A 16,328-nucleotide genomic window follows, 5' to 3' on the forward strand; every position below is an offset into this window, starting at 1 on the left:
GGCGGTCTTGAATCTCCTTTCATCGAAAGGGATGCTCTTCACCGGTTCCTTCCCCTTTCGCCTCTTGGAGCTTGATGATGCCATGAGTAGGAGTTGATATGTGAAGGTATTGAGGGGGTATGGATTGATTATGGAGTTCGATCGGGTTTAGATATGGTGTAGCTTAGAGGATTGTGTTTCGAAAGAAAGACGAGAGAGATGGATTAGACGGATAGTTGTATATGGAAAGGTTTAGAGTGGGGGGTTGTTATATAGGAGGATGATGACACTTGAAGGGTGTGGATTGATAGAAAAATCCAATGGTGGACGGTTGGGGTTTGGCATTGGATGGGCACATGGATCACTTCTTTTATGAGGTTCTTGGTTCAGTCTCCAAAGCTATCCTACTCTCAATGTTGCATGGCAACACTTCCCAAGGTACTTCCCTTAAAGACAAGTGTGTAGTTCCTTTGGTGAAGTGGCCGAACCCCCCTTCAATTGGTTGTCCCTTCAATTTCTTCCAACATTCCCTTTAATATCCTTGCAAGATAAAAGAGAAGAGAAATTAGTTTGAATTATGGCGGTAAAAAAATAAATTTTGGAGGCTAACCACCCCTTTTTTTATATTTGCTTTTGGCTAACTAAGAGCCATTCATGAATGCAAACCAACCGACCACTCAAGTGCTCATGCATGCAACGTTGGTGACACCAAACTTAGTTTGTGATCATGTGGTAAAAATTAATTTGATTAAGGCTCTAATGTTGACATAATATGAATTATGTTCAAGCTCTCTTTGTGTGCCTTGAACACCGAACTTGTCATTCACTATATGCTGCATGTAGAGGTTCTTATAAGTGCTTGTCAAAGTTGGTTTAGAATTCATGAATCTTGCTTTATTAACTACTATTAAAGATTAAAAGGAAAGGATATAAAACATGGGTTGCCTCCTACGAAGTGCTTCTTTAACGTCATTAGCTTGACGTCTGGCCTTTGTCAGGGTGGTTGGTGGTGCTTCAAATCTTCCCCTCTTGCAGTAAATCTATCTCTATTGGCTTTGTTAAAAAGCTCCACATGTTCTAAGGATAGAATTTTGCTGATGGTGTACACTTGAGGCAGCTGAGATGGGATGATGGGGAGATGAGGTGGGATAGGTGGAATATAAGCAGAGACCACTTCATCTCCTGGAGAAAAATTCTCTGTAGGGATCTTCTTGTTCCTCCATCCCCTTGGGGCCTTTTTCCTTGTTTCCCTTGATGTTACTTTGCCCCTTGTGGTTCCTTCTTTTAGGATGGTTTTGTTGCTTGTCTCATGTGACTCTGGTGGGTCTAGCTCCTCTTGGGTTACACTTGGCTGTTGTTCCTTCTGACCACATTGCTTGTCAACCATAAGGATTCTCAGGTGTGATGCTTGTGCTCTCATGCTTGTCCCTTCCATCAGTTCCTTATTATGCTCTTCCCTTGACTCAATATTAGTTCTCCTCGCTCCACATCTCCCAAGGATGATGAGATGGATGTGATTCTCTTCCATCTCCAAGACAACAAAGTCTGTGGGAAGAAAGTAGTTTCCAACCATCACTAACACGTTTTTAACCACTCCTATTGCCTGTTTTTGAGTTTTGTCGGCCAGTTTGATGATTACGTCCCTGGGTGTTAGCTCATTGATTTGGAGCTTTTTCATGAGGGATAGAGGCATTAAATTGATGGTTGCTCCTAGGTCACAGAGTCCCTTATCAATCATTGCTTCTCCTATAGCACAGGGGATGTGAAAACTCCCTGGGTCCTTCTTCTTTGTAGGTGGCTCTGTTTGAATGAGAGCACTGCACTCTTTATTCATTACTATTGTTTGCCCACCCTTCAGTGAAATTTTTTTGGTCAGCAGATCCTTTATGTACATGATGTATAAGGGCATCTGCTGCAGAGCCTTAATGAACGGTATGTTCACATGAAGGGATGCAAACAAATCGAAAAACCTTGAATATACTCTCCTTGCTACACCACCCATGAGCCTTTGGGGAAAAGGTGCATATGGGTTCAGAGTCTCCTCTTTCTTTAGCTCCTCTTGATTTCTCTCTTGCTGCTTTTCCTTTGGATTGTCTTGGAAGTGTTCTGTTTGTGTGTATGCTTCTTCCACACTCCTCTCATCACTTAGAGTGATCATTTTGCATTCCTCCCATCTTACCTTCTTTACTTCTCCTCTTGGGTTCTTCTCTGTGTCACTTGGAAAACTATCGGTAGGTTTGGGAAATTGTTGAGATAGATACCCCACTTCGAACTCCAGCCTTTTGATGGTGTCACCCTGGTTTTTGATATTGGCTCGCACTTCATCCTTAAACACTCTGTTGCCTTGGACTTCCTTACATATGTCTTCAAGTAAAGTCTCAATTCTGGAGAGTCTATCTTCGGTTGATGATGGTGGGTTGAGGTTAGGAGGTTGAGAAGGGTGATTAGGTGGGTGTTGATATGATCTCTGTGAGGGGTTTTGGTGAGTTGCATTGTTGTTGGGATTGTGGTTGCGGTGTCTCTGGTCTTGGCCTTGGTCTTGTTGGTTTCCCCACCTAAAATTAGGGTGGTTTCTCTAACCAGAATTGTAAGTTTTGGAGTATGAATCATGGGTCTACCTTGGTGAGTTCCCAACATAATTGGCTTGTTCCCAGTCACCTTCTTCTCCTACATTCACTCCTTCTTGAGCTAGTGCTGAAGTGATGGCTATTGCAACTTGGTTCTCTTCCACCTTCTTGGTAAGGTCAGCTAACTGTTTGGTGATCATCTTATTTTGAGCCAGCAGTGTATCCATATGGTTCAACTCTATCACTCCTCGAGTGTTACTCCTTTCAGAAGCATAGAAGTAGTCATTCTCAGCAACAGTCTCAATGACATCTATGGCCTCTTCAATGGTCTTCTTCTTGTTTAGAGAGCCCCCTGATGAATGGTCCACGGCCTTCTTTGACTCGTAGGAAAGACCTTCATAGAAGATGTGTAGTTGAACCCATTCATTGAACATGTCTGGTGGGCACCTTCTTGTTAAGTCCTTAAACCTTTCCCAAGCCTCATAGAGAGTTTCACCATCTTGTTGCTTGAAAGTTTGTACCTCAGCTCTCAGCCTGTTGATTCTTTGAGGGGGTAGAATCTTGCCAAAATTTTATTCACCACATCTTCCCAATTTGTTAAACTCTCCTTCGGGAAAGATTTCAGCCATTTAGATGCTTTGTCCTTGAGTGAAAAGGGAACAGAAGCAGTCTATAGACATCTGGATGAACACCATTAGACTTCACAGTGTCACATATTCTTAGGAAGGTGGTTAGATGTTGATTGGGGTCTTCTTGGGCACTCCCTCCAAATGAACAATTGTTCTGAACAAGGGTGATGAGCTGGCATTTTAATTCAAAGTTATTGGCATGTATGGTTGGCGTCTAGATACTACTTCCATAATTTCCTAGGTTTGGATTGATGTAAGAGCCTAGAACTCTTCTCTCTTGCCCAGCATGATTCACAGGGCCCTCTCTGGCATGGTTGTGAGCTTCCCCTTCATGGTTGTTTTCCATGTTCTCCTCCATGTTTGTTTCAAAGTATTCTTCTTCTTCCTCAGCACCAACGACTCTTTTCCCTCTTGCTTCCCTCCTTAATCTAAGGAAGGTCCTCTCAAGTTCTGTATCAAAGGAAGTTGAAGCTCCGCTTCTTCTCCCTGTCATACAACTAACAGAGCACACAGCAAGCAATAAAATGAAGAGATTATTCTCGTTAGAGTGGTTGTTAGTATGAGTGGTGCAAATTATCAAATAGTTAGTGGGTTAGTGAGCAGAATTGTAAATAATCACAAAGAAAAGAAAAACAAAGAGGGGCGAGGGGATGAGGAAGAAAATAACTGAAACTAAAGGTAATTTACTAGGCAAAATAAACAATCAAAAGAAAATGCTCAATCTAGTGAACTTCCAACTTAATCATTGTCGATACAAAATCAATCCCCAGTAATGGCGCCATAAACTTGATGCCCGAAAACTTGTCTTTCAACAAATTTTCCTTCGGCAAGTATACCGAATTGTCGTCAAGTAAAAACTCACAATAGAGTGAGGTCGAATCCCACAGAGATTGATTGGTCAAGCAACTTTAGTTGGAAGGATGTGCTAGTTGAGCTAACAGAAATTGAGTTTAAAATTGCAGAAAATTTTGATGGTAAATTCACTAGTAATAATTAGAGGAAAAACAAGAAAAAATGGCGCCGAGATTACCGTCGAATTTATTCGCCGGTAAATCTCAATTAATAGAATATTGCATTTTGGTCATATGCAATACATTAACGTCAGATTTATTAGTCGGTAAATCCGATAGTAAACCTGATCTCAATTCAAAATGTACATCCTTTTTCCCTCACTTTCGAGAATACATTTCTCTCTCCCCTATTCTCCTCTCTCTTCTCTCTCTCCTGCAACATCCTCTGGCAGCCCCACCGGCCACCATCTGCTAGTGCTGCCCACCTCCATTTTCTTCCAAAATCTGTGTCAAGTTGCTTGGATCGTGTTTTATTGTCTCAAACAGAGTTGCTCCATCTTTCTCCACCACTGTCAGAAGAGCAGTCGCTGCCGCTGTCTTGTCGCTGGAGTTGTGTCTATCCTTCGACGTCCAGGTAGGTTGCCCTCGTCCCTTTTCCTATTCCATTATATTTTTATTTTTTTAATAAAAAATCATAACCCCTTTTTTACCTTAACCCCATTTTTGAACCACCTTCAAGTCCACCTCTACCTCTGGTTCTTTTGTCTGCGGCTACTTTGTTACTCCATTCAGGTAAATTCTTCACTGTTTCTTCCACAATTTTTATCATCCTATGATTGTTTTGTAATTTGGATATCATTCATTGTAGAATGTTAAGGGATTTTGGATTGAAAAGGTTATCTATTTTAGTGCTTGGGTATTTAGATAATAATTATTCTGAAAATCTATACTGTTACTGTTGCTTGAGATTTGATGCAAGTTATTCGTTAGAATTTTGAGTTTCAGTGGCCTTAATGTTAATTTTATGTTGTGGTCATTTCGCACTATGCTTGTGGTTTGCTGTGTTGTTTCTTTGGTTTGCCCATGGAACATATTCTAGTATTACAATTATTGATTCGGGGTGCATTACATATTATATATGTATGTGGCACATCATATTCCAGTATTACAATTCTTAGTCTAGACTAGCATTTTGTTGTTGCATTAAATTAAGTATTGTTTAGTGCAAAATGAAAATCATGGATTTATTGGCACATCTTATTTTCTGCCATGATTAGAATGATTTATATGGACCTGTAAAGCCAAATAATGTGAAGTCGGAAGTTGATAATAAAAATGACTAAAAATGATTTATATGGACCTGTCTAGCGTAGCCATGAATTCTCCACTTTGCATGCTTTTCTCTTCACCTCTTTCATCTAATCCTTGCCTTATAAGCCTGAAATCACTCAACAAACATATCAAGACATCAAATGGGATTAAAGTCAATTAAAATTGACAAATTAAAGTCCTAAAAAGCATGTTTTTAACTCTTAAGCACAAATTAGGGAGAATTACAAAAACATGCTATATCATTGAATAAATGTGAGATAAGTTGATAAAACCCACCAAATTCACCACAAGATAAACCACAAAATTGGGGTTTATCACTATGTCTCTCTGAATTTTTCATCACTACAATGTGCCATTCTAGATCCACCATATGTCGTTGTCGCATAATTTTGAATTTGTCGTTACCGCTTCCTTTCTCATTTTACTGTTTCATTTTACCCCTCTTCGTTTTTCACTTTTGTCCTCTTCTTCACTATGTATGTTTTTATGGATTTATTTTTTTCCATTGAAGAGGATCAGAGGATCGAAAATGAAGTAATTTATTTTGGTCTAATTTAACAAATCGATTTTCGATTCTTACCCAGATTGTTTTTGTCAAACCGATCGTATTTCTCATTGATCATGATTCAATCCGCTTGACCGACTAGTTCGAATCAATTTTTAAAATTATAGTTTTAAATGCACTTCATCTCGGTCTCTTTGAGTTATTCAATGTCTTCATGGTTCATTTTTCTTTGGCAACTCCAAAAGTTTCAAAAATTAGAAAGTTGTGTTTCACCTAGTACTAAATTTAAGTAGTGTAAATGAAAAACATTTCTCTTTAAATATAAAAAGATAAGTTATTAAAAAGTTGTTAGCAGTTGGGATAGTAATGGCCAGTAGTTAGTAGATAGAATATTTATGAAATTAGTTGGTAATATCTCTATAAATAGAGTGGATTTTGTATCATGTAACAATAATTTTAACACAACAACTTCATATATAATATTATCTTCGTATTCTGCTCTTCTCCTAGAAATTTAAAATGGTATCAGAGTCATGGTATCCTCCTTGAAGAGGATAGGATATCATTTTTCGGTAAAACCACTGTGTTTTCTTTCACAAAGTTCTTTCTCATCTGTGTTGTTGTTGTTCTTTTTTTATGTACCTATTTTTTATGTTTTCTCACTCTAACAATAAGTCCATCCTCCCTGTTTCATCTTTCCGAGTTCAACGGGTCAAAAACCACTAGTATTCGTCGCCAAACGTGCCTCTACACGCTTTCCGAAGATCACTGCTTGCTCTTTGATGGAGGAAGAATCGTCGATAAAGAATTTAACAAAAGTAGTCGCGTTGTAAGTATAGATCTAAACCGACAATTAAATCTCAATCAAATTTAATTTGTTTGTCACTTAAGCAAACCCAATAAAAATTAACCGAAGTATTAAACCTCGGGTCGTCTCTCAAGGAATTGCAGGGAGGTGTAGTTATTATTGGTTATGGGATAGTATATTTTTGGGTTTTTGTAAAGGTTGAACAAGGAATGTAAATGACAAGAAAGTAAACTAGTAATTAAGAAAAGTCTTAGCCAGGATTGATAATTAGAAGTCATATCCTCATTATCATCCTCAATTGTGACATCAATTGTCTATTGCTCCCACTTAGTCAACCTCTAACTATGAAGGTAAGTCAAGTGGATAAATAAATTTGATTCCTCAAGTCCTAGTCAACTCCTATGGAATGATTAGAGTTAGTGGAATTCAAATCAACTAGCAACTTTCAATTATCAATCAACAAGGGAGTTAATAACTCAAGAGTCTCCAATTACTCAATCCAAGCTAAGAATATAAAAAGCTAATTTAAAATCCAACCAAGTATTTTATCAAACACTTGGAAGGCACAACATAAAAACATAGAAAACTAACAAGGAATATCAAATCTAAACAACCAATTGCAAACATCAATAATAACAAACGAAGAAAGGAACAATAATTATGAAATACCTGAAATTGCATTAAATAGAAAATTGAATCTAACATGAGAATTCATAAACTAAAAATAGCAACATAAAGTAATCAACAAGGGAAATAAATAAACTAGAAAGCTAGAACAATGAAAAGTAGAAGAGAAACTAAATTGAAATAAGATAGAATTCTGAAATTGAAAAGGAATAAAACTAAGAACCCTAAAACCTAGAGAGAGGAGAGAGCCTCTCTCTGAAAAACTACATCTAAAACCTAAAATTATGTGAATAAATATTGTGTTCTTTGTTTCCCCCACTCTGCAGCCTCTATTCGGTGTTTTCACGCTTGGAACTGGGCCAAAAGGAGTCAAGAAATCGCCCCCAGTGCTTTCTGCAGATTGCAGCACGTGACGCTTTGTCACGCGTATGTGTCATCCACGCGTATGTGTCATCCACGCGTACGCGTCGATTGGCAAAAATCCTTGTCACGCGTACGCGTCAGTCACGCGTACGCGTCGCTTGTCTTCTGCACCAGTCATGCGTACGCGTCGCCCACACGTACACGTCGCTGCCAGCTTCTCAAAACTTCGTTTTCTTGCGTTCCTTCCACTTTTGCATGCTTCCTTTCCATCCTCTAAGTCATTCCTACCCTATAAATCCTGAAAACACTTAACACATAGATCACGGCATCGAAGGGTAATAAAGGGTAATTAAAATTGACAATTTAAAGGCCTAGAAAACATGTTTTCAACTATATCACAAAATTAGGAAGAAAAATGTAAAACACGCAATTTATACGCATAAGTGTGAGAATAATGGATAAACTCCACTCAATTCAATACAATAAACCGTAAAATAGCAGTTTATCAAACTCCCCACACTTAAACATTAGCATGTCCTCATGCTAAGCTCAAGAGAACCAAAAGAGTGAAGGCAATATGGTGGAACTTATGCAATGCAACCTATCTAGATGCGAGCTACCTACATGCATCATGCTATTCTAATTACTATATATATATATATATATATATATATATATATATATATATATATATATATATATATATAGTATGTGTGTGGTCAAAGCGAGTCAAATTTCTAAGAAATCATGTATGCACAATCAAGGACTAAATCAATCATATCAAAGCACATTCACAATTGAGTTGAGTGAATCAAAAGAGTTCACAAACTTGCAAGACAAGCAATGAATAAATATGGACATAGGGAAATGAGCCAATGAACCCTCACTGGATTTGTATATGCACTCTAATCACTCAAGTGTTTGGGGTTAAACAACTCAAATCTCCTCTAATTATGCTTTCTAAAACTTTGTTCTTCATCTAACCAATCAACAATTATCAAGTGTACAAATACAAATATCATGAGGGCTTTTCAAGGTTGTAATGGGGCTAAGGTAAGGGTGTGGATATATGTATGGCCAAGTGAGCTATCATATGAATCTTTGACTAGCCTAAGTTCTCACCTAACACATATACACACTCTATACAATTCTAAAGTCGAGCTTAGCTACCCAAAATCTCACTTTTGTATATTTCACAAACTCATGTCTCAATTTTCATTCCATCACATATGCATTGATCTTTTTATTGAACTTAACATTGGGGTGATTCTGACCCCTATTCATTTATTTCTTCCCTTCTCCTTATTTTTTTATTTTCTTTTATATGAAAGCATAGTAAATGAATGCATATGGTTCTTATAATTTCACATGAGTAGCACCCAAATTCTCATATTTGTCAATAAAAATAATACACATTCTCATCAACCAAAGTTTCCACATTTTTCCACACTTAGTTGACACACAATCTCTATCTTAAGCTAACCAAAGATTCAAATAAGGTAATTAATTATTTTTTTGCTTAAGGCTAGTGATGTGGTAATATAAAGAACAAAAAGGGGGTTAAAAAGGCTCAATGTGGCAAACAAAGGTAATTGGAATGGTAGGCTATTTGGGATAAGTGAGCTAATATCAAATGATGGTCTCAATCATATATATGCATGAATATACACTAAATAATGGACATATAGAATGGAACAAATCATAGATTGCAATCGTAGAGAAGAAAACACACAAAAATATAAATCATGGTTAAATAATGTAACCGTATCATTAAGCTCTAAATCTCACAGGTTGTGTGTTCTTAGCTCAAAAACCATATATATATATATATATATATATATATATATATATATATATATATATCATGCAAGTTTCAAAAAGTTTTAACTCAAATCAATGTGAATCTTAATGCCCCTTTTAAGAAATATGTATTTCTTGAAATTTTCAACAATTTGACCAACATTTATTATTATTATTATTATTATTATTATATATATATATATATACTAAATGAAATGTTGTGATTATGAAAAGCTAAAAGTTTTTAGTTTACTCCCTATTTTCAATCAAACCAAATTCTCATATGCAAAAGGGTTAACTAAGCTCAATAATCCACATTTTTCTATATCACAACTAATAACTAAAACTGCAGTTCAAGCTAAATATCTAAGATATATACAAGCTCAAAGTGCAAAATACAATAAAGTAAAAAAAACAAAAGTACAATAAAATAAAAATGTGCAAGTACTGAAAGAAAAAAATAAAACAAAATAAAGCAAAATAAAACAAAAGTCTGAAATAGTTCACCAAAATATAGTCCGCTGGAGACGGCGACCTCCCCACACTTAAATCACAGCATCGTCCTCGATGCTCTCAGTCAAGCTGGGTGAGAAGGATCGTCGCCCACTGGTCTATGGTCAGCTGCAGGTGTCTGTGACTCTGGCAGATGCTCAGGCTGAGTCTCCTCGTGCTGTGCTTGCTGCTGGTCCTCCTCCGGTGCCTTCTTCTACTCCTCCTCCTCCTCAGAGTGCTCTGAGGGTGTGTCAGGCTCAGAGGGGATGTTAGTACGCCCAGTAGTCACAATCGACTTCAGATCGGCATAGCGTCGCTTGTTGCGACGCTTTGACTGCACATAGCGTCGCTGATTGCGGTGTTCCATTTGATCAATGCGCTCGAAAAGGTAGTGCACAAGGTGGTAGACTGGCTGAGAAGTGGATGATGGTGCTTGAAGAACGGAAGATTGACGGTTTAGAATTCAGAATAAATTCCCATTGCAAGTATAGTTTCTAAACTAAGCAATCATCCTTTCTTACAAACGTTTTGGTTGTCACAAATAACAAACCCCTTAAAAATTGATAACCGAAGTATTTAAACCTCGGGTCGTCTTCTCAAGAAATTGCAGGGAGGTGTTCTTATTAATGGTTATGAGTCTTGTAGATTGGGGGGTTTTGAAAGTAAGGAACAAGTAATTTAAATGACAAGTAAAATAAATAAATAACTATAAAATAAACTCTTGGCAAGGTATGAAAATTCGGAAGTCCTATCCTAGTTACTCTTATGAGAATTGAGTTTAATCCCACTTAGTTAACCTAAAGCAAAGGAAAGTCAAGTGGACTAATTAGTTAGATTCCCAAGTCCTAGCCAACTCCTAAGGAATGACTAGAGTTAGTGGAATTCCAGTCAATTAGAGAAATTAATTAACAATCACGATAAGTTGATAACTCAAGAGCCTCCAGTTAATCAATTAAAGCCAAGAATATAAAAAGCTAAATAAGAATCATAAATCTGAAAATACCTCAATTGTATTAATAAGATAAAATCAATCTAAACATAAAGAGTTCATAAGCCAATTTGGCAACATAAGAAATTAAATGAGAGCATTAAAGTATCTGAAAGTAAACGAGAAATATAAAGTAAAAGAAATATTGAACCTGATGAAGAGTTGAAATCCTAAATCCTTTAAGAGGAATCCTAATCCTAAAACCTAAGAGAGATGAGAGAACCTCTCTCTCTAAGAACTACAACTAAATTATGAAAAGTGAATAATTGAAGGCCTTTTTATGAATGGATGCATTCTCCCACTTTATAATCTCTAATCTGTGCTTTCTGGACTTAGATCTGGGCCAAAAAGGGTTTCAGAAATCGCTGGGAGCGTTTTCTGCAGTTTTTGGTGCGTGGCGTCTGTCACGCGGTCGCGTCATCCGGAGTTTTCCTTATCACGCGTTCGCTTTGGTCATGCACACGCGTCATTTGTGTTCTGCTCAAGGCACGCGTCCGCGTCGTCCATGCGTTCGCGTCGCTGCCTTTTCGCGCTAGGCATGCGGCCGCGTCGTCCATGCGTTCGCGTCGCTTCCAGTTTCTTCAAAAACTCCATTTTGTGCTTTCCTTCCATTTTTGTATGTTTCCTTTCTAGCCTTTAAATCATTCCTGCCTTAGGAGATCTGAAAATACTTAACACACAAATCACGGCATCAAATGGTAATAAAAGGTAATTAAAATAAATGTTTTTAAAGCATAGGTGATGAGCGGATAATTTATACACCTTTTGGCATTGTTTTTAGTATGTTTTTAGGATGATCTAGTTAGTTTTTAGTATATTTTTATTAGTTTTTAGTTAAAATTCACTTTTCTGGACTTTACTATGAGTTTGTGTGTTTTTCTGTGATTTCAGGTATTTTCTGGCTGAAATTGAGGGACCTGAGCAAAAATCTGATTCTGAGACCAAAAAGGACTGCAGATGCTGTTGGATTCTGACCTCCCTGCACTCAAAGTGGATTTTCTAGAGCTACAGAAGCCCAATTGGCGCGCTCTCAACGGCGTTGGAAAGTAGACATCCTGGGCTTTCCAGCAATATATGATAGTTCATACTTTGCCCAAGATTTGATGGCCCAAACCGGCGTTCAAAGTCACCTCAAGAAATCCCAGCGTTAAACGCTGGAACTGGCACCCAAATGGGAGTTAAACGCCCAAACTGGCACTAAAGCTGGCGTTTAACTCCAAGAAGAGTCTGTGCACGAAAAATGCTTCATTGCTCAGCCCAAGCACACACCAAGTGGGCCCGGAAGAGGATTTTTATGTCATTTACTCATTTCTGTACACCTTAGGCTACTAGTTTTCTATAAGTAGGACCTTTGACTATTGTATTAGAAATCTTTTGATCACTTTAGATCTCTAGATCATCTTTGGATATTTTAGTTCTTAGATCATTGGGAGGCTGGCCATTCGGCCATGCCTAGACCTTATGCTTATGTATTTTCAACGGTGGAGTTTCTACACACCATAGATTAAGGTGTGGAGCTCTGCTGTACCTCGAGTATTAATGCAATTACTATTGTTCTTCCATTCAATTCCGCTTGTTCTTTATCCAAGATATCACTTGTTCTTCAACTTGATGAAGGTGATGATTGACACTCATCACCATTCTTACCCATGAACAAAGTGACTGACAACCACTCTTGTTCTACAAGCAACTAAGGCCATAGTGAATATCTCTTGGATTCCTGATTGCACGATGCATGGTTGATCGCCTGACAACCGAGTGCTCGCCTGACAAATGAGCCAACCATTCCGTGAGATCAGAGTCTTCGTGGTATAGGCGAGAACTGATGGCGGCATTCAAGAGAATCCGGAAGGTCTAACCTTGTCTGTGGTATTCTGAGTAGGATTCAATGACTGAATGACTGTGACGTGCTTCAAACTCCTGAGGGCGGGGCGTTAGTGACAGACGCAAAAGAATCACTGGATTCTATTCCGGCCTGATTGAGAACCGACAGATGAATTCCGCTATGCTGTGACAGAGCATATGCAATCGCTTTCACTGAGAGGATGGGAGGTAGCCACTGACAACGGTGAAACCCTTGCTTAAGCTTGCCATGGAAAGGAGTAAGAAGGATTGGATGAAGACAGTAGGAAAGCAGAGAGACGGAAGGGAAGGCATCTTCATGTGCTTATCTGAAGTTCCTACCAATGAATTACATAAGTATCTCTATCTTTATCTCTATGTTATTTTCGTTCATCACCATTATACATTTGAGTTTGCCTGACTAAGATTTACAAGATGACCATAGCTTGCTTCAATACTAACAATCTCCGTGGGATCAACCCTTACTCGCGTAAGGTTTATTACTTGGACGACCCAGTGCACTTGCTGGTTAGTTGTGCGAAGTTGTGTAATGCCATGGTATTGAGCGCACCAAGTTTTTGGAGCCATTACCGGGGATTATGAGAGTTGTGAAAAAGTATTGTTCACAATTTCGCGCACCAAGTTTTTGGCGCCGTTGCCGGGGATTGTTCAAGTTTTGAGCAAGCTTTTGGTAACATCAGTGCCAAGATCCGGCAATAACACCAAGTTTTTGGCGTTATTGCCAGGGATTGTTTAAGTTTGGACAACTGACGGTTCATCTTGTTGCTTAGATTAGGTATTTATTTTTTTCGAAATTCTTGAAGATGAATTCTAGAGTTTCATGATGATTTGTTGAAATCTGGCTGGCTGAGAAGCCATGTCTAATCTCATTGGACCGAGGTTTCAACTTATCACCACAAGAGCTTGTTGATTTTTTATCAATCTTGCTTTTGGAGCAGTGATCTGCTAAGGCTTGGCTGGCCTCTGGCCATGTCTAGTGTTTTGGACCGAAGCTTTCTTTGAAAGCTTGGCTGGCTGTAAAGCCATGTCTAATTCCTGGACCAGAGTCTTAGACTAGCATTGCACTGATTCCTGGAATTCTCATTAAGAATTTTGATACTTTTTCCACTTAATTTTCGAAAAACACAAAAAAAATTTCAAAAAAATCATAAAATCCAAAAATATTTCTTGTTTGAGTCTAGTGTCTCATCATAAGTTTGGTGTCAATTGCATGCATTCATATGTCTAAGTGATCTTCAAGATGTTCTTGATGATTTACTTGCTCTAATCTTTGAATTCAGTTTGACTTGATTGTTTTGTGTGTCTCAAATGCATTTTCATTTTGTTAGTGTCAGTAGTATACAAACTGCTAAGTTTGGTGTCTTGCATGCATTGTTATTTGATTCTTGTTGCATTTTGGTTTGTCCTTATTATTAAAAATCCAAAAATATTTTTAAATTGTGTCTTTTCAAGTCAATAATACAGAGAATTGAAGATTCAGAACATACAGCAGAGGAATTGCACAGAAAAAGCTGGGCGTTCAAAACGCCCAGTGAAGAAGGACAGACTGGCGTTTAAACGCCAGCCAGGGTACCTGGTTGGGCGTTTAACGCCCAAAAGGGTAGCATTTTGGGCGTTAAACGCCAGAATGGATACCATTCTGGGCGTTTAACGCCAGGATGGCTAGAGGGGAAGATTTTGTTTTCAAATCAAATTTTTTCTAAGTTTTCAAAATCTTTTCAAAATCAAATCTTTTTCAAATCAATTTTCCAATCAAATCTTTTTCAAAACCAATTTCTTTCCATTTTTAAAGATACTTACTATCAATCAATGATTTGATTCAACATTTCAAGTATGTTGCCTTTTCTGTTGAGAAAGGTTTAATGTTTGAATCATATCTTTTCTTGTTAGTCAAGTTTTTAATTTTCAAATCAAATCTTTTTTTAAAATGTTTTTCAAATTATATTTTCTCAATCACATTTTTTTAATCAATCATATCTTCTTAACCACATCTTTTTCAAAATAGTTTTCAATCAAATCTTTTTGATTTCTAACTTCAAAATCTTTTTCAAAAATCACTTGATTTCTTTTCCATTTTCATTTTCGAAAATTAAGTAATGTTTTTCAAAAATGTTTTCAAAATTTTTCACTTAATTTTCGAAAATTACTTCCCTTCTTCTCACATCCTTCTATTTATGGACTAACACTATCCCTTAATGCAAAAGTCGAACTCCATCTCCTTTGATAAGTTCGAATTTTCTACTTCTGTCTTCTACTCTTCTTTTCCTCTGACACCTTAAGGAATCTCTATACTGTGATATAGAGGATTCCACATTTTCTTGTTTCCTTCTCTTTCTTATGAGCAGGAGCAAAGACAAAGGCATTCTTGTTGAGGCTGATCCTGAACCTGAAAGGACCTTGAAGAGAAAGCTAAGAGAAGCCAAAGCACAACTCTCTTTAGAGAACCTGAACGAATTCTTCAAGGAAGAAGAACTCATGGCAGCCGAAAACAACAACAATGCCAACAATGCAAGGAAGGTGCTGGGTGACTTCACTGCACCTACTCCCGACTTCTATGGGAGAAGCATCTCTATCCCTGCCATTGGAGCAAACAACTTTGAGCTTAAGCCTCAATTAGTTTCTCTAATGCAACAGAATTGCAAGTTCCATGGACTTCCATTGGAAGATCCTCATCAGTTCTTAGCTGAATTCTTGCAAATCTGTGACACAGTCAAGACTAATGGGGTAGACCCTGAGGTCTATAGACTGATGCTATTCCCCTTTGCTGTAAGAGACAGAGCTAGAATATGGTTGGATTCTCAACCTAAAGAAAGCCTGGGCTCTTGGGAAAAGCTAGTCAATGCCTTATTGGCAAAGTTCTTTCCACCTCAAAAATTGAGTAAGCTTAGAGTGGAAGTCCAAACCTTCAGACAGAAGGAAGGAGAATCCCTCTATGAAGCTTGGGAAAGATACAAACAATTGATCAGAAAGTGTCCCACTGATATGCTTTCTGAATGGAGCATCATAGGTATTTTCTATGATGGTCTCTCTGAATTGTCCAAGATGTCTTTGGATAGCTCTTCTGGAGGATCTCTTCATCTGAAGAAGACGCCTACTGAAGCTCAAGAACTGATTGAAATGGTTGCAAATAACCAATTCATGTACACTTCTGAAAGAAATCTTGTGAACAATGGGACTAGTCAGAAGAAAGGAGTTCTTGAGATTGACACTCTGACTGCCATACTGGCTCAGAACAAAATATTGACTCAACAAGTCAATTTGATTTCTCAAAGTCTGTCTGGAATGCAAAATGCACCAAGCAGTACTAAGGAAGCTTCATCTGAGGAAGAAGCTTATGATCCTGAGAACCCTTCAATAGAAGAGGTGAATTACATGGGAGAACCCTATGGAAACACCTACAATCCTTCATGGAGGAATCATCCAAATCTTTCATGGAAGGATCAACAGAGACCTCAACAAGGTTTCAATAACAATAATGGTGGAAGGAACAGGTTTAGCAATAGCAAGCCTTTTCCATCATCTTCTCAGCAACAGACAGAGAGCTCTAAGCAGAATACCTCTGACTTAGCAACCATGGTCTCTGA

General features: G+C 37.9%; 1 non-coding gene across 1 annotated transcript; it reads right to left on the reverse strand.

Annotated features, from left to right (window-relative positions):
* Positions 1 to 15,624: 15,624 nt before the first annotated feature.
* On the reverse strand, positions 15,625 to 15,732 carry LOC112718973 (small nucleolar RNA R71). The gene has a single exon (XR_003161299.1). It is a non-coding gene; the product is annotated as a small nucleolar RNA R71 (small nucleolar RNA).
* Positions 15,733 to 16,328: the final 596 nt, after the last annotated feature.

Source organism: Arachis hypogaea, chromosome 10 (assembly GCF_003086295.3).
Source record: "Arachis hypogaea cultivar Tifrunner chromosome 10, arahy.Tifrunner.gnm2.J5K5, whole genome shotgun sequence".
NCBI classification, from domain to species: Eukaryota; Viridiplantae; Streptophyta; class Magnoliopsida; order Fabales; family Fabaceae; genus Arachis; species Arachis hypogaea.